Raw genomic sequence first — 17,022 nt, forward strand, 5'->3', positions numbered from 1 at the left:
CGGGAAGAAACACCCCATAAGAAGCCAACGACCCACAATAGAGATTTCAACAGTACAAATATACAGAAACACCCAACAACTCGAAACCTTCAAGATATTCAGAAAAGTCAACCGTTCGAGAAAAAACACCCCAAACAATCCACGAAACTGTTACCCAGTTCCGACCTGGCCTGAAAAAGAAAAGGGCCACTTGCTCAATCAAGAGTCCCCAGGCGGCTACGACCGCCGGTGCTCCCAGGTTTTAGTTCGTGTCCAACTTTTCCTCTTGTACAAAGGTCCAGGCCTCCTCTGGGGACTCGAAATAATGATGTTGGTCCTTGTAGGTGACCCACAAGCGCGCCGGCTGCAGCATTCCAAATTTGATCTTTTTCGCGTGTAGCACCGCCTTTGGCCGGTTGTACCGGGCCCGCCGCTTTGCCACCTCCGCACTCCAGTCCTGGTACACCCTTACCGTCGAGTTCTGCCACTTGCTGCTTTTCTCCCTTTTTGCCCACCTCAGGACTTTCTCTCGATCACTTAGCCGCTGGAACCGCACCAGCACCGCCCTCGGGGGCTCGTTTGCCCTAGGCCTCCTGGCCATGACCCGGTATGCCTCTTCCAATTCCAGGGGCGCCGGACCGGCCCCTTCCCCCATCAGGGAGCTCAACATCTCCGCCACATATCCCGGGAGATCCGACCCCTTCCAGGCCTTTTTCCAGGCCCAGGATCCTCAAATTTTTCCACCTCATCCGAGTGTCCAGCTCCTCGAAGCGGCTCTGCCACTTCATGTGGAGTGCCTCGTGCACCTCCACCTTTGCCCCGATGACTGTGGCCTCCTCCTCCCTCGCGGTCATCTCCTGCTGCAGCTCTTTAATCGACGCCTCTTGGATCGTCTGGGCTCCCACCAACCTGGTGGCCGTCGCGTTCATGGACTCTAAGAGCTCCACTTTCATCTCCGTGAAAAAACGGAGGAGAGCGGCCTGCTGCTCCTCCGCCCATTTCTTCCACTCCTCCGATGCGCCGCCGGCCGCCATTTTGATTTTCTTCCCCCGCTTTTTTTGGGGAGCTGCTGCCGTTTTTCTTGCCGCTCCACTCCGGGTACCGACCATAAAATCGGTCTAGTTCTCCTCCGGGGACCTTCCCCCACCGGGATTCGTCTTTTCAGCACCGTTGGGGCCCTCCAATTGGCCCAAAAACACCTTTGTCGCAGGAGCTTCCAAATGTGCGGCTTAGCTAGTCATAGCCGCAACCGGAAGTCGGGGTGCAGCCAACCATGCGTGCCACCCAGGCTAACACCGTAAAGGGTGGCGTCCATCGTGGAGGCCTTGGGGGGGGATGGTTTAACCCATGGGCCAGCATGTTGAAGGTCCGGGGCACTCTGGGTGGGTGGTGGCCGAGTCCCAGGACAAACCTGTCCTGTCACTAGCAGCCCTGTACCAGGGACACCTGGATATTGCAACGGCGATCATGGCTGAGGGCATCGCCGTAATTGTCCGGGCACAGTCCAACGTGGCACAGACCCAGAGGGAGGTGGTCCACTCCTTGTGCTCAATGGCTGCAAGCAGCGGGACCTTGGTTGGGGTGGGCGTGGGTCTCCAGGGCAAGCAGCGCTAGGTGGAGGGTGAGCCTCAGGGGTTAGCACCACTCGCATCACTGTCCCATAGAATAGCCCGGGGGCCATCTGGCACCCCGAGAAGGAAGAGGTGATGGGGCCCATGACGGTGACTCCCGCAGAGGAGGTGCCGGAACACTACAGTTCCTCGGACCCCCACCCCCCTCCATCCCTGGCACATCTCATGGGTAGTGGGCATGCCACCTGGGACACCCGAGCAGCAGCCGGGCCCACCAGTCCGGGTCGCCCCAGAAGACGGCCGCCGCAGGGGACCCAGGTCACAGGGCCGGAATCGCAGCAGGTACCGCCTGTGGATCAACCTCGGCATCGTGTTACGGCCCATAAGGCCAGCAAGGTAGACATAAGTGGGAGGAGGCCGGATGAGGGGGTGGTTGATGGGATGGGGAGTGAAATTGGGGTGTGGGAGTGATGGGGTGGGGGCACTCTGCACAACAGGGTCCACAGTGGGCGGAGAGTGGGGTGCGCAGCAAGTTGTCTACCTTGCAGGCTGCCTGGACACCAAGTCCCGTGGGGGGTCACCCCATGGCCTAGGACCACCTGGTCACACCCCATCACCTCTTTCTGCCCCCCCCCCCCCCCCCCCGAGCCTGGCATCCCCCCCACCACCACTACTAAGCCAGCCCTGCCAGCGGCAGACCCGGCAGGACCAGCAGACCACGGTCATGCCTCTGCATGTCCTACCTTCTCTCTCTCCCTCATCAGCCATCGTGCCTGATTCCTGATATTTAAAACCACAAATGAACCCAGAAGTTGGAAATTTCCTCCGGCGGAGGCTGAGCATCGGCGAGGCCCTGGAGAATACCGGGTCAGGTCTGCTAATGATATTCAATCGCCATTTACTGTATGTGTGGAGTAGAAGGCATTGGCGGCGCTGTGAAGGCAGTGGAGCATGGCATCACGACCGATTATCCGCCTATTCGCGTTTTGCCATTCCAACGTTGGCCAACGGAGAATCCTCCCAGCCTCTTTATTTTACCAAGATATGTAGAGGTTTATTAAAGAACTGTAACATGCAATGCACTCTAAGTGGATACGTACAGCGCAATGCGGCACAGTGGCAAAGTGGTTAGCACTGCTGTCTCACAGCTCCAGGGTCCCAGATTCAATTCCTATTTCAGGTAACTGTCTGTGTAGAGATCGCACTTTCTCCCCGTGTCTGCTTGAGTTTCCTCCGGGTGCTCCAGTTTCCTCCCACAGTCCAAAGATGTGCAGGTTAGGTGGATGCTAAATTGCCCTTTGTGCCCAAAACGTTGAGGTGGGGTTACAGAGTTAGAGGGATAAAGTCAGGGCTTGGGCCTAGGTAGGGTGCTCTTTCCAAGGGTCGGTGCAGACTCAATGGCTGAATGGCCTCTTTCTGTACTGTAGGGATACTATGATTCTATAAACATTAAGAATATGAAAAGATGGACACATAACCTCGTTCTAATATCGAAGCCAATATCTAAAACAATTCTTAAAATGTGACAAAACCTTTTAAAAATGAATTTGCAGGATTCCACGTGGCTGGGAATCATGTGGTCACAGATCACTTGTGGTCTCTCCCAGCGTGGCCCTGGCATGGTGGATGTCATGGTGGGCCGTCTTTATGCCCATCGTGAAGCCCACCACGCCATGGCCAGGCTGATAGAGGCCATCCGAGCACATCCTAGGGCCAACCCACCCAATAATGTACTGCTTTTCCACGAGACCACCTCCCCATGCATCCACAACGGGACACCTGCAATAAGAACATAAGGACTAGGAGCAGGAGTAGGCCATCTGGCCCTTCGAGCCTGCTCCACCATTCAATGAGATCATGGCTGATCTTTTGTGGACTCAGCTCCACTTTCCGGCCCGAACACCATAACCCTTAATCCCTTTATTCTTCAAAAAAATCTATCTTTACCTTAAAAACATTTAATGAAGGAGCCTCAACTGCTTCACTGGGCAAGGAATTCCATAGATTCACAACCCTTTGGGTGAAGACCCCTGTAATAGGAGGTACTCCCAGGAAACCCTGTAATAGGGGAGCCTCTCAGAGACCTCTGTAATAGGAAGACCTTCTATAGGGATTCCCTGCGTAAAGGAACACTCCCACAGACCCTACCCCCTTAACAGACCCCCCCCCTTCCAAAAAAAGAGACCATTATCTGGAAGCTAGACAGCAGTCCAGACAGAGACAGTGAAAAGACTACATCTGTAACACTTGCAGCTGCACGTGCCTATTCCTGGAAGGAAAGTAGATGTGACCTGTGTCTGGCTCCCACAGGCCCATAAGTCAAAAGCCATTTAGAGCTTGTAAGAAGTGGTCTCTGAGTGACAGCTTCTACAAACCTTTTGCAGCTTTGATTTATTCATCTCCCTATAGTCCAGCAACTAAGGAATCCGATATTCAGGACGCCAAAGCATGTAGTCACGCAGTGGGGAAGGTAACACTGACAAAGAAGAGTACTTGCAGGCAAGGAGATGGGTTGAAGTGTGTATAGTTCAACGCAAGAAGCATCAAGAATAAGGTGGGTGAACTTAAGGCATGGATCGGTGCTTGGGACTATGATGTGGTGGCCATCACGGAAACTTGGTTAGAAGAGGGGCGGAAATGGTTGTTGGAGGTCCCTGGTTATAGATGTTTCAACAAGATTAGGGAGGGTGGTAAAAGAGGTTGGGGGGGTGGCATTGTTGATTAGAGATAGTATAACAGCTGCAGAAAGGCCGTTCGAGGGGGATCTGCCTACTGAGGTAGTATGGGTTGAAGTCAGAAATAGGAAAGGAGCAGTCACCTTGTTGGGAGTTTTCTATAGGCCCCCCCAATAGCAGCAGAGATGTGGAGGAACAGATTGGGAAACAGATTTTGGAAAGGTGCAGAAGTCACAGGGTAGTAGTCATGGGCGACTTCAACTTCCCAAACATTGAGTGGAAACTCTTTAGATCAAATAGTTTGGATGGGGTGGTGTTTGTGTAGTGTGTCCAGGAAGCTTTTCTAACACAGTTTGTAGATTGTCCGACCAGAGGGGAGGCCATATTGGATTTGGTACTTGGTAATGAACCAGGGCAAGTGATAGATTTGTTAGTGGGGAGCATTTTGGAGGTAGTGACCACAATTCTATGACTTTCACTTTAGTAATGGAGAGGGATAGGTGCGTGCAACAGGGCAAGGTTTACAACTGGGGGAAGGGTAAATACAATGCTGTCAGACAAGAATTGAAGTGCATAAGTTGGGAACATAGGCTGTCAGGGAAGGACACAAGTGAAATGTGGAACTTGTTCAAGGAACAGGTACTGCGTGTCTTTGATATGTATGTCCCTGTCAGGCAGGGAAGAGATGGGCGAGTGAGGGAACCATGGTTGACAAGAGAGGTTGAATGTCTTGTTAAGAGGAAGAAGGAGACTGAGGAAACAAGGTTCAGACAGGGCACTGGAGGGATACAAGATAGCCAGGAGGGAACTGAAGAAAGGGATTAGGAGAGCTAAGAGAGGGCTTAAAAAATCTTTGGCGGGTAAGATCAAGGAAAGCCCTAAGGCCTTTTACACATATGTGAGAAATATGAGAATGACTAGAGCGAGGGTGGGTCCGATCAAGGACAGTAGCGGGAGATTGTGTATTGAGTCTGAAGAGATAGGAGAGGTCTTGAACGAGTACTTTTCTTCAGTATTTACAAACGAGAGGGGCCATATTGTTGGAGAGGACAGTGTGAAACAGATTGGTAAGCTTGAGGAGATACTTGTTAGGAAGGAAGATGTGTTGGGCATTTTGAAAAACTTGAGAATCGACAAGTCTCCTGGGCCTGACGGGATATATCCAAGGATTCTATGGGAAGCAAGAAATGAAATTGCAGAGCCGTTGGCAATGATCTTTTTGTCCTAAATGTCAACAGGGGTGGTACCAGGGGATTGTAGAGTGGCGAATGTTGTGCCCCTGTTCAAAAAAGGGAATAGGGATAACTCTTGGAATTAAAGGCCAGTTAGTCTTACTTCGGTGGTAGGAAAAGTAATGGAAAAGGTACTGAGGGATAGGATTTCTGAGCATCTGGAAAGACACTGCTTGATTAGGGATAGTCAGCACGGATTTCTGAGGTGTAGGTCTTGCCTTACAAATCTTATTGACTTCTTTGAGGAGGTGATCAAGCATGTGGATGAAGGTAAAGCAGTGGATGTAGTGTACATGGATTTTAGTAAGGCATTTAATAAGGTTCCCCATTGTAGTCTTATGCAGAAAGTAAGGAGGCATGGGATAGTGGGAAATTTGGCCAGTTTGATAACGAACTGGCTAACCTAGAGATAGATAGAGTCAGAGAGTGGAGGTGGATGGCAAATATTCAGCCTGGAGCCCAGTTACCAGTGGCGTACCGCAGGGATCAGTTCTGGGTCCTCTGCTGTTTGTGGTTTTCATTAATGACTTGGATGAGGGAGTTGAAGGGTGGGTCAGTAAATTTACAGATGATACATAGATTGGTGGAGTTGAGGATAGTGAGGAGGGCTGTTGTCGGCTGCACGGAGACATAGATAGGATGCAGAGCTGGGCTGAGAAGTGGCAGATGGAGTTTAACCCTGACAAGTGTGAGGTTGTCCATTTTGGAAGGACAAATATGAATGCGGAATACAGGGTTAACGGTAGGGTTCTTGGCAATGTAGAGGAGCAGAGAGATCTTGGGGTCTATGTTCATAGATCTTTGAAAGTTGCCACTCAAGTGGATAGAGCTGTGAAGAAGGCCTATGGTGTGCTAGCGTTCATTAGCAGAGGGATTGAATTTAAGAGCCATGAGGTGATGATGCAGCTGTACAAAACCTTGGTCAGGCCACATTTGGAGTACTGTGTGCAGTTCTGGTCACCTCATTTTAGGAAGGATGTGGAAGCTTTGGAAAAGGTGCAAAGGAGATTTACCAGGATGTTGCCTGGAATGGAGAGTAGGTCTTACGAGGAAAGGTTGAGGGTGCTAGGCCTTTTCTCATTAGAACGGAGAAGGATGAGGGGCGACTTGATAGAGGTTTATAAGATGATCAGGGGAATAGATAGAGTAGACAGTCAGAGACTTTTTCCCCGGGTGGAACAAACCATTACAAGGGGACATAAATTTCAGGTAAATGGTGGAAGATATAGGGGAGATGTCAGAGGTAGGTTCTTTACCCAGAGAGTAGTGGGGGCATGGAATGCACTGCCTGTGGAAGCAGTTGAGTCGGAAATGTTAGGGACCTTCAAGCGGCTATTGGATAGGTACATGGATTATGGTAGAATAATGGAGTGTAGATTAATTTGTTCTTAAAGGCAGCACAGTAGCATTGTGGATAGCACAATTGCTTCACAGCTCCAGGGTCCCAGGTTCGATTTCGGCTTGGGTCACTGTCTGTGTGGAGTCTGCACATCCTCCCTGTGTGTGCGTGGGTTTCCTCCGGATGCTCCGGTTTCCTCCCACAGTCCAAAGATGTGCAGGTTAGGTGGATTGGCCATGATAAATTGCCCTTAGTGTCCAAAATTTTATGATCTATGATTAACCTAGGACAAAAGTTTGGGACAACATCGTGGGCCGAAGGGCCTGTTCTATGCTATATTTCTCTATATTCTATATTCTATATATTCTTCACAGTTCAGTGGCCTAAGTGGTTAAACCCAAATGTTTGTAAACATTGACCACATCAAAGAGAGGTAATTGCAGTGAAATCACATGTTTGAGTGGAATGATTAGAATCAGGGCCAATTTGTGGTTGGGAGGGGCAGCAGGGTAGCTAGCTGCAGGATCTCACTATCGAGATGGCAGCCCGATAGCAGGATTGCCTGGCGTGGAACACTGGGGGGATCAGAAATCGGTTGCAATTCAGCTCCGGAGGGAGAATAGAATCCCCCAAATATACAATCCTGCCCTTTATTTACAACAGGAGCTATAATTAAATATGAAATGAAAGAAAATTGCTTATTGTCACAAGTACGCTTCATATGAAGTTACTGTGAAAAGCCCCTAGTCACCACATTCCAGCGCCTGTTCGTGGAGGCTGGTACGGGAATTGAACCCACACTGCTGGTCTGCCTTGGTCTGCTTTCAAAGCCAGCTATTTAGCTCAGTGTGCCAAACCAGCCACCAAATACAACTGGTTAACCATTATCTAATTCTTAATCCCCGATTTTAACTTGCTCCCACCTTCTGCACACACACAAGAAAGATAAACACGAAGGAAAAGAGAGGATGAAAACAATAAATAAAAGTAAGGGTGGGATTCTCTGTCCCGCCGCACCAGAAAACTGGTGCGCCACATCCCTGCCCGGGGTGGGATTCTTTGTCTTGCCAGCCGGCGAATAGGGTTTTGCATTGCGGGCAGCCCCACACCTTTGGGAAATCTCTGGGCATGGGTGCAGTGCCAGCGCAACAGAGAATCCCAAGAGCAGAGATTCCAGCCCACAACCATATGGTTGTTTCTCACACGCTGCCCTTCAAATCCATGGCATCCATAGCATCCATGGATCAAAATGATTAAGGCAAAAATAAAGAAAGGGGGAATGATTTGGACCCTTTCAGTATAATGAAACATGCAGCAAATACAACTGTTTAACTATTATTGAATTCCTAACCCCTCCCCCCCTTTAACTCTCCCCACCATCTACAAACACACACACAAGACAGACAAACAGAAAGGGAAAAGAAGGGTATAACTTGCGACGGGCAGGTTAATGAGGATGAGATCAAGTATGTTTTTACCTCTGTTGGTTCCCTCACCACCTGCTGCGGTACATGTCTTAAGGACCCGAACAGCTCAGCCAAGCCACTCTTGTTGATTGTCCCCAGAATACTCCCTGCACCCTTACCACCCTCAGTGCTTCCTCCAAGTGGTGTTCAACATGGAAGAGTACGGATTCATCAGCTATGGGGGGATGGTACATAATAATCAGGTTTCTTTGCCCATGTTTGACCTGGTGCCATTAGACTTCATGCGGTCCAGAGGCGATGTTGGAGATTCCCAGGAAAATACCTTTCTGATATTTTATACTTTCTATATTTTATACTATTAAATATTCTATATTTTATACCTTCTGATCAAGGTGTACAATATTATGAGGAGCATGGACAAGGTGGGATAGGGAACAGCTGTTCCCCTCAGTTGGAGGGTCAGTTACAAGGGAACTCAAGTTCAAGGCAGGGCCAGGAGGTTTGGTGGGATTTGCGGAATAACCTTTTTACCCACAGAGTGGTGACGGTCTGGAACGCACTTCCTGGGAGGGTGGTAGAAGCGCGTTGCCACACATCCTTTAAAATGTACCTGGATGAGTACTTGGCGCATCATAACATTCAAGACGATGAGCCAAGTGCTGACAAATTGAATTAGGTAGGCAGGTCAGGTGTTTTTCATGCGTTGGTGCTGGCCCGATGGGATGAAGGATCTCGTCTGAGCTTTATTATTCTAAGATTTTGTGATCCTGTAACTTTAAACCACTGTGCCCCCACCTCTGCTGGGTCTGAGAGGGGAAGAGGCTCAGATTAGCTTCTTTCATCTTTCCAGAGTGATCTTGAATGAATGGAAACAGGAAGCAGCCCAAGATAGGCCAAGAAGCAGTGGTCAGCGGCGGCCGTTTTGTGAGGTGTTGGCCATGTGGGAGGGTAAGTGCACATGGAGGAAGCTGTATTGACTGCACCAAGATTTACAGTGTGAGTAAACCTCTGTCTCCTGATATCTGCTGCAATGGCCTTCAATACTGGAAAAGATTCAACTGAAGTGGTTTAAACTGCCAATGGACACAATGTAGGCTGATTATAAAATTTACAAGTAACTGTGCCGATCAAATATTTTCATTAACACATTTAGGCTGTTCTGATTTTAATAATTTATCGATCAATAATTATATAATCCCTATCCACAACAACACTGGGGTAAAATCTGTAACCCTGGTATTTGTAAATAAACAACTGTTTCCTTGAAATAATTATTAAAATACCCCAATAGTTGCATTCTATAAGTGTTGTACATGTTATAATTTAGGTGGGGAGTGAATCCATTCAAACTATTTAACTAAACTAATCGAGTTTTGTGAATATGGGGCCTCCAGCCAGTTTTGCGTCGAGGTTCTCGATGCACGGCATGGGGTACTGATCTAGGCGTGAGTCTCTGATGACTGTCATCTCATAGTCACCGCAAAGGTGGACCAACTTGTCAGGCTTCAATACTGAGACCACTGACGCAGCCCATTCTATGAATTGCCCCAGGTGTATGAAGCATAGGTTCTCCATTTTTTGCAGCTAATGGCTTCCCAGATGCTAGATCTTGGTCATTGTACTAGTATTAAGGGGAGTTCTGCTGTCCATGTGTGACCAGGGTCATAGTGATTATAATAATATTAATAATAATAATAATAATAATAATCTTTATTGTCATCAGTAGGCTTACATTAACACTGCAATGAAGTTACTGTGAAAATCCCCTAGTCGCCAGATTCTGGCGCCTATTCAGGTACACTGAGAGAGAATTCAGAATGTCCAATTCACCTAACAGCTGGTCTTTCAGGACTTATGGGAGGAAAGCGGAGCACACGGAGGAAACCCACGTAGACACAAGAAGAATACGCAGACTCCACACAGTGACACAAGCGGGATCGAACCCGGGACCCTGGCGCGGTGAAGCAATAGTGCTAACCAATGTGCTACCGTGCCGCCCCATAAACCGTTCCAGAGTCTACAGAATCCTGGAAGATGACCACCAATGCATCCACCAGTTCTAGGGCCACTTCTTTAAGTACTCTAGGATGTCGATTATCAGGCCCTAGGGATTTATCAGCCTTCAATCCCATCAATTTCCCCATCATTATTTCCCTTCCTTCAGTTTTTCCCTCTCACTAAACCTTGCGCTCCCCAACATTTCTGGTACGTCATTCGTGTCGTCCTTTGGGAAGACTGAAAGGGGATAAAGAAAAGTGATCAGCTGAGAAATCAAGGGTCAGAATCAAACATGGCCACAATGAAAAATAATGGGAACGGGACAAGGAATGCCGATCACTTTGCTTATTTCCCTTTCTGTTTTTTGTCCCTATCATTGCTCCCCCTCCGCTGTCTCCTTGCATAGGTACCCACCCCCCTGCCATTTTAGTTTAAGCCCTCCGCAAACACTCCAACTAATATTTCCCCAAGGACATCAGTCCTGGTCCTGGCCAAGTGCAACCTGTCCAGTTTGTACTGGTCTCTCCTCCCCAGTTCATAGAATCCCTACAGTGCAGAAGGAGGCAATTCAGCTCATCGAGCTGCACCTACCCTCTGAAAGAGAACCCTACCTAGGCTCACACTGTCCCCTGTAGCCCATGACCCCACCTAACCTACACATTTTGGACACCAAGGGGTAATTTAGCATGGCCAATTCACGTAACCTTGTCTCAGGGATCTGAAACCCTCCCCCTCGCACCATCTCTTCAGCCACGTATTCAGTCGATATATCCTGATATTTCTGTTCTAACCAACACGTGGAACTGTTAGTAAACCTGAGATCACTACTTTTGAGGTCCTACATTTCAACTTACTTCCTAAATCCCTATATTTTAGGACCTCATCCTTTTTTTTTAACCTATGTTGTTTGTACTAATGTATACCATGACCACTGACTGGTCCCCCCTCCCCCCAGAAAGTGCAGTAACCGCACCGAGACATCCTTGACTCTAGCACCAAGGAGGCAACATACAATCCTGGAGTCTCAGAAATGCCTGTATATTCCCCTTACAATTGAATCTCCGATAACTATTGCATTCCCACACTTTTTACTCCTCTCCTGTGCAGCAGAGCCAACTATGGTACAAATGAATTTGGCTGCTGCTAGTTTTCCTTGAAAGGTCATTACCCACAACAGTATCCAAAGTGGTATATCTGTTTTGCAAGGGGGTGGCCACAGGAGATTCCTGCACTGCCTGTCTAGTCCTCTTGCTCTGACTGGTGGTCACCCATTCTCTTCCTGCCTGTGCAGTCTTAGTGTGCGATGTGACCACCTCTCTGTACGTGGTATCTACAATACTCTCCACCTCACAGAGGCTCAACAGTGTCCCCACTCACCACTCCAGCTCTGAAACCTGAGCTACCAGGAGCTGCAGCTGGAGACACTTCTTGCACACATGCTGTTTCCGGGCAGTGGAAATGTTCCTGTCTTCCCACATGGAGCAGAAGGAGCACACTATGACTTTGCACTCTCCTACCATGACTTACCCCTTTAAATTAAACCTTTTGGAAGATGCTTAAAATCATTACTCTAGGGCTCTTCTTACCTGATCCTCATTTTTACAGGACATAGCCCTCACAAACTATAAGTAAATAAGTAGTCAATACTTACCAAACTGTACTCACCCAATCAGCTGCTCCCACTTGTCCTGCGACACTTTTGAACCCTGATGTGACCGCAGGTGCTCCAAACTCCAAGCTAGCACTCAGATGTCTCCCTGCACTCTTGTGCTGTTTTCAATCCCATCTCGCACTTTTCTCTAGGTGTTGGAACCCTTTCCCGTCCCTTCCCTTCCCTTTCCCTTTCCCTTCCTAGTGTACATTAATAACCTAGACTTTAGGGCACAGGACATCATTTCAAAGTTTGCGGTGATACATAACCCTCGCACGGTAGCATTGTGGATAGCACACCTGCTTAACAGCTCCAGGGTCCCAGGTTTGCTTCCGGCTTGGGTCACTGTCTGCACGGAGTTTGCACATCCTCCCCGTGTGTGGGTGGGTTTCCTCCGGGTGCTCCGGTTTCCTCCCACAGTCCAAAGATGTGCAGGTTAGGTGGATTGGTCATGATAAATTGCCCTTAGTGTCCGAAATTGCCCTTAGTGTTGGGTGGGGTTACTGGGTTATGGGGATAGGGTGGAGGTGTTGAGCTTGGGTAGGGTGCTCTTTCCAAGACCAGGTGCAGACTTGATGGGCCGAATGGCCTCCTTCTGCACTGTAAATTCTATGACAAATTCTATAACTTGGAAGAATTGTGAACTTTGCGAAGGATTGGGCATAACTTCAAAAAACATAAATAGGCTGGGGGAATGAGCGGGAAAGTGGGAAATGCAATTTAAGCAGAGAAATGTGAACTAGGAAAACTGCAGAGAGACAATATAAAATATTGAGTAGACTTGTAAAGGGGTGCAGGAGCAGATAATCCTTGATGAATGTGAGTTTAAATTATTGAATGTGGTAGGACAGGTTGAGAGAATGGTGACTAAAGTATAGAGTATCCTGGGCTTCATTGAAAGATGGTGGGGTACAAAAGCAAGTAACTTATGTTTTTTTAAATTTAGATTACCCAATTATTTTTTCCAATTAAGGGGCAATTTAGCATGGCCAATCCACCTACTCTGCACATTTTTGGGTTGTGGGGGCGAAACCCACGCAGACACGGGGAGAATGTGCAAACTCCACACGGACAGTGACCCAGAGCCGGGATCGAACCTGGGACCTCAGCGCCGTGAGGCGGTTGTGCTAACCACTAGGCCACCGTGCTGCCCTGCAAGTAACTTATGTTAAACTTATATAGAATATTGGTTTGGCCTCAACTGGAGTGTTGTGTCCAGCTCCAGGCACCACGCTTTCAGAAGGATGTGAAGGTATTAGAGAGTGCAGGAAGATTCAAGAGAATGGTTCCCGGGATGAGGCTCTTCAATTACGTGGATTCATTGAGCAGTCGGGACCACTTCCCTCGGAGAATGGGAATGGAGGTTGAGAGGAGGTTTGGTAGAGTATTCAAAGCCATGAAGGGTCTACACAGAGTAAATAGGGAGAAACGCTTCCTATTGGTGGAAAGGTCGAGAACCAGAGGTCACAGATTTAAGGGAATAGACAAAAGAAGCAATGAGAACATGAGGAAAAATGTTTTCACGCAGCAAGTGGTTCAGATCTGCAGTGCCCTGCCTGAGTGTGGTGGAGGCAGGTTCAATTGAGGCATTCAAAAGGGAACTGGAATGTTATCCGAAAAGGGAAAATGTGCTGGGTTACAGGGAGAAGGTGGCAGAATGGCATGGGGTGAATTGCTCATTCAGAGAGTCAGTGTCGACATGATGGACTGAATGGTCTCCTGTTCTGTAATAATTCTGTGAAATGACGGAAATAAAACATAGATTTCACAGGTCAACTCACGATATGATCGTTCTTTGGCGAGTTACCCAATTTCTTCTTTGTACATAATACAATGAACTTTCCAAATTTGAGTTCGATGAGCATAAGAACAAAGCTTGTCACGCATCGCTGCACAATGAAAATTCTGATCCTCATTCAAGTGATGGGGAGATGGATACAATGAGACTGCAACAATCTTTTGACCCAAGCGAGACTGTTAAACCACCTCAGAGAAAAACATTTAAACACACAGAACCAATCTATTCTCCTGCCAAACTCAAAGCAAATAAGGTTGATGGAAATCTGATGATCGTGTGCTGAAACTATCAATAATGCTGTGCAGAAACTACAAATAAAGAAAGGTTTGAACTTTTGAGTCCAGCAAATGGAGGACTATAATAAGATCCAAGTTAGGAACTAGGACATACATCTGGCACATCTTCTAGATAGCTTGCATGAAATGAGACTCCCAGGGATGAGAAGCAATTGAATCTGATGCTGATGTAAGTGGTAGCTGAGGCTCAGTGTGTCATACTCTCACCTCTGAATTGTAGGTTTGAGTTCCCACTCCAGAGACTATAACACAAAAATCTAGGCCGACGCTCTTATGCTGCACTAAAGGAGTGCTGTTAACAGGTGCTGTCTCTCAGACGAGGCATTGATCAGTTCACTATAAAAATCCCATGACATTATTTTGAAGGCGGGTTATCTCAGGTCTTGGCTGATGCTTATCCCTCAAAAAATATCTCTAAAGCAAATTACCTGCTCATTATCACATCCCCAAATTGTGGGAGCTGGCTGTGTGAAGATTGGCTGTCTGGTTTACACTACAACAGTGACTACACTTCAAAACCACTTCATTGGTTGTAAAACTTTCTGGGATATCCTAGAACTGAAAAAATGAAATGAAAATCGCTTATTGTCACGAGTAGGCTTCAATGAAGTTACTGTGAAAAGCCCCTAGTCGCCACATTCCGGCGCCTGTCCGGGGAAGCTAGTACGGGAATTGAACCGTGCTGCTGGCCTGCTTGGTCTGCTTTAAAAGCCAGTGATTTAGCCAAGTGAGCTAAACCAGCCCCTCTACAGAACTGTAGAACCATAGAATCCCTGCAGTACAGAAGGCAGCCATTCAGCCCATTGAGTTTGCACCAACGCTCTACTTAGGCCCAGTGCCCACCCTATCCCTGGAACCCCACATGACCTGCACATCCCTGGACACTAAGGGGCAATTTAGCATGGTCAATCCACTTCACCTGTACATCTTTGGACTGTGGCAAGAAACCGGAGCACCCAGAGGAAACCCACACAGTCACGCAACCCGGGTCCCTTGCCCTGTGAGGCAGCAGTGTTAACCTCTGAGTTCCTGATGTCCTGAGGTCACAGAGGTGCTTCATGAATACAAGTTTTATTTTTTCTTAAAGGTTCATTAAACACTGTCATGCCTGCAACAAGTGTTCAGAAAGAACGAGTCTTCAGTCCCCACTCTAATAAACGCTGCAGATATTCAAGTGAACCTTGGGTTTAGAGTAAGGGTCCTTCCTGTTTATTCTCTTGTTTCCCCTTTTTTTATTTTGCTGTTATAAGTTTTGACCCATGGGTGATTAATGGACATGTGTCTTTAAGGCAAGCAGCACAGAGAATGAGGAATTGATAAATTACAGGAGGGAACACTCTTCTCGTCTCTGCTAGTTTCAACAGGAGCTTCAGGCTTTTCAGCACCAGAGAGAGAAATGGGGTGGGACTCAGTTTGATTGAGTGGCTGGTGGCCAATGAATTGAGCAAAAGGCCGTATTCTGCCCAGTAACAGGTGATGATTGGATCCTATCCCAGCGGATGATTCTCAGAGACCTGAGGGAGCAGTTGAGTCCTGGACACAAAGACAAGGACCTGCTTTCTTTCCCTCTTCAGAAAGGCTGTGAGTGCTGTGTTCCTGAAGCTGCAGAGAACCTGAATGAATGAATCCACAGGGGAACCATTACAGGCTGCAGACAAAGAGAAGAACCTTTGGGCAACATGATAGCACAGTGGTTAGCACTATTGCTTCACAGCTCTAGGGTCCCAGGTTCGACCCCCGGCATGGGTCACTGTCTGTGCGGAGTCTGCAAGTTCCCCCCGTGTCTGTGTGGGTTTCCTCCGGATGCTCCGGTTTCCTCCCACAGTCCAAAGATGTGCAGGTTAGGTGGATCAGCCATTCTAAATTGGCCTGAGTGTCCAAAAAGATTATGTGGGGTTACTGGGTTACGGCGATAGGGTGGGGGGGGGGGGCTTATGTGGGGTTCCTCTTTCCAAGGGCTGGTGTAGAGTCAATGGGTTGAATGGCCTCATTCTGCACTGTAAATTCTATGATTCTAACCTGCTCTCTCTCTCTCTCCAGAAAGGCTGTGAGTGCTGAATTTCTGAAACTACAGAGACCTGAATGAATCTACAGAACAATGTCAAACTGGAAGCAAAGTTTGAAGGGGAAAAGGGAGCCAAAAACCACCAATTGAAACAAAGTCTCTTTTTCCTTTTACTTATGATGTTTTTAATCCTTTTCTTCTCTTCTGTGTCTGTCTTGTGTGCATGTTAAAGCAGGGAATTAGGAATTGGATCATTGTTAACCAGCTGTATTTGCTACATAACTTGTTACAGTTCTTGTTATTAATAAACAGTAATTGTGTTTAAATTTACAAACCTGGTGACTGGAAGTATTAGGCAGGCAAGGGCCAAAGACTTTGAATATTTTTCTAAGAATAGTGGTTAATTCACTTCTGTTGTGACTGTGGATCAAGTAGGGTTGGAATTGCCCGCGCACTAGCCCAGGGTGTCAGTGCAATATTGGTGAGAATAATCCCAGTCACACAACAGTGTCACAGCCACATGACTTTGTCAGACTGGTTGTTCAGTCATATCCTTAAAAGGCACCCTTAACTGATGCTCCCTAGCATCCATGAATCCAAGGTAATTGTTCTAATGTTGCTGGAAAACATTGACGGCAACAATACAGATTGCTCACTCATGTTTTGAATGGTCCCAAAAGGCTGAATTTTAATTGAAGGAACTGGTAGGTTTGGGAGAAGGTGCAGGTTAATATCAGTGAAGTTATCAGTGCATCTCCAAGCCACCAATTTCTGTCCCCTTAGCCTGTGCTTATTTTGGGTAACCAAACAAATTAAATCAACAAATTGAGGGATAATTTAAAACGCCTCTAAAAGGGATACCATGGATGGGATTCTCCATCGGTCTTGATGCCGAAATTATGGCGGGTTCATGGCAAATAGTTATTCTCCGGTGCCTTGACAGAAGTATCAATGTGTTCCACTCCGTACATGCAGTAAGCACCGTTTGTATATGATTGGTGGGCCTGACCCAGTATTCTCCGGGCCTCCACGATCGTCCGCTTCTGCAGGG

At 47.7% G+C, this 17,022-nt stretch overlaps 1 long non-coding RNA gene across 1 annotated transcript in view; it reads left to right on the forward strand.

Annotated features, from left to right (window-relative positions):
* Nucleotides 1–16,202, forward strand: part of LOC119973655 — a 158,428-nt gene extending 142,226 nt beyond the window's left edge. The window contains exon 4 of the long non-coding RNA XR_005462361.1: nt 16,007–16,202. This is a non-coding gene — a long non-coding RNA (uncharacterized LOC119973655). The remainder of the gene's footprint in view (nt 1–16,006) is intronic.
* Nucleotides 16,203–17,022: the final 820 nt, after the last annotated feature.

This window comes from Scyliorhinus canicula, chromosome 11, assembly GCF_902713615.1.
Source record: "Scyliorhinus canicula chromosome 11, sScyCan1.1, whole genome shotgun sequence".
Classification (NCBI taxonomy): Eukaryota; Metazoa; Chordata; class Chondrichthyes; order Carcharhiniformes; family Scyliorhinidae; genus Scyliorhinus; species Scyliorhinus canicula.